Source organism: Prunus persica, chromosome G2 (assembly GCF_000346465.2).
Source record: "Prunus persica cultivar Lovell chromosome G2, Prunus_persica_NCBIv2, whole genome shotgun sequence".
NCBI lineage: Eukaryota > Viridiplantae > Streptophyta > Magnoliopsida > Rosales > Rosaceae > Prunus > Prunus persica.
The window spans coordinates 16,005,233-16,006,965 of record NC_034010.1 but is presented as its reverse complement, the minus strand read 5'-3'; positions in this window follow the sequence as shown (position 1 = coordinate 16,006,965).

Here is a 1,733-nt window from a genome sequence, read left to right as displayed (position 1 = left end):
ATATATAGACGACGGATTTCAACAGACGTCGTCTATTATACGTAATACAAACGACGGTTTATGAAAAAACCGTCGTGTATAAGTAATACAACGACGGTAGTTTAAAAACACCGTCGTGTAATCGTCGTCGTACGCCTTAAAATTCGTCGTGTCTCAGTTTATTTTCAAGAACACAAAACCCATTAAGAACACAACATATATATGAAACCAAGCAAGAAACCAACATATACATGAAACCAAGCATGAAAACAATAAATCCATTCCCAATTCAACATAACATAGGGTGATTAAAAGATACGACAAAATTAAATCCATTCCCAATTCAACATAACAGATAATGTAATCCATGAACCCATTAAACAGAAAATCCATGAACCCATACCTATAAGCATTGGTGCACTGTGCACCTTCTCCAGAGCGGAAAATGACAAGATCAAATAAAGGTGTCCTTTTGCTGGAAATCATTTGGAAGTTGGTGATGTGTCTTTTTGTGTTGATTTCCAGCAAAAGTACACCTTCATTTGATCTTGTCATGAACCCATTAAACAGAAAATCCATGAACCCATACCTATAAGCACATTATTAACAGATCGCAAAGCATATACCTAAAACCCTTTAACAAAACAACCTAATATCATTCAATGAATTTACAAGGGGAAGATAGGGTTTGTACTTACAGGTTGGACGAGCTCACAGATTCGACGAGCCTGGAGAGTGCAACTTTTAATTAGAGCAGAAGTGAGAGAGCGAAATGTTATGTCGCGTGAAATCTGAAATTTTAGGTTTCAGGGATCAAAGTATAAGACTAAGAGCCAAATCTAAAAAAATTTAGGTCGCGCGAAAATTTTTAGAGCGCGCGCGTTATAAAACGTCGAAAGAAAAACCAAGGCGAAAGTTCTACAAGTACCGACGTAAATTTAATATTCCACGACGGAAACTTCATTTTTCGGATTAAGAACGTAAGGCCGTTCATTTTTCGGATTAATTTTAAATTTATTTTGAATTTTTTATATAACGACGACTGAAAAACCACGTCGGTGTTAAGAAATTAAAGACGTTGTAAATTATATAAACCGACTTACATATTAAAATAACGTCGTTTAAAGCGTAAACCATGTCGTATGTTTTACTGTACGACGTAAAATATGTATTCCACGACCCAACCACCGTCGTTAAAAATTAATACACTAAACCCATAAAATTAAATTATACAATTTAAAAAATTAAGTTTATAAAAGGTTTTATGGTTTTAAAGCCTAACATATAACATAGACTACCCAAAAATTATACTTTAAAAATAAACCCCAATAAATAACAACACTAATCTCTAAACCCTAGACTCTAAACCCTAAACCATTAAACTAGAAGTGATTTTATGACTCATCAAAACAATTTTGTTTTGGATGGTCATTTTAAATTTTTGTTATTCAAAATGAATTTTTTCAAGGTTTATGTGGAAGAAAATATATCAATGACTTCATAGGAGTTGACTTTTCAATTTTCTGATTTATTTTATATTTATTTTGAATATTTTGATATAAAAATAATAAAATATTCTTACCATACAACAAACCACGTCGGTGTTAAATAAATTGTAGACGTTGTAAATTGTAATAGACTACTAAGTCGTTAAAATGACGTCGTTAAAATGAGAAACCATGGCGGCTATTTAACTAATACGACGTAAAATATATATGGTTACGACTTAACCGCAGTCGGTTACATAAACGTCG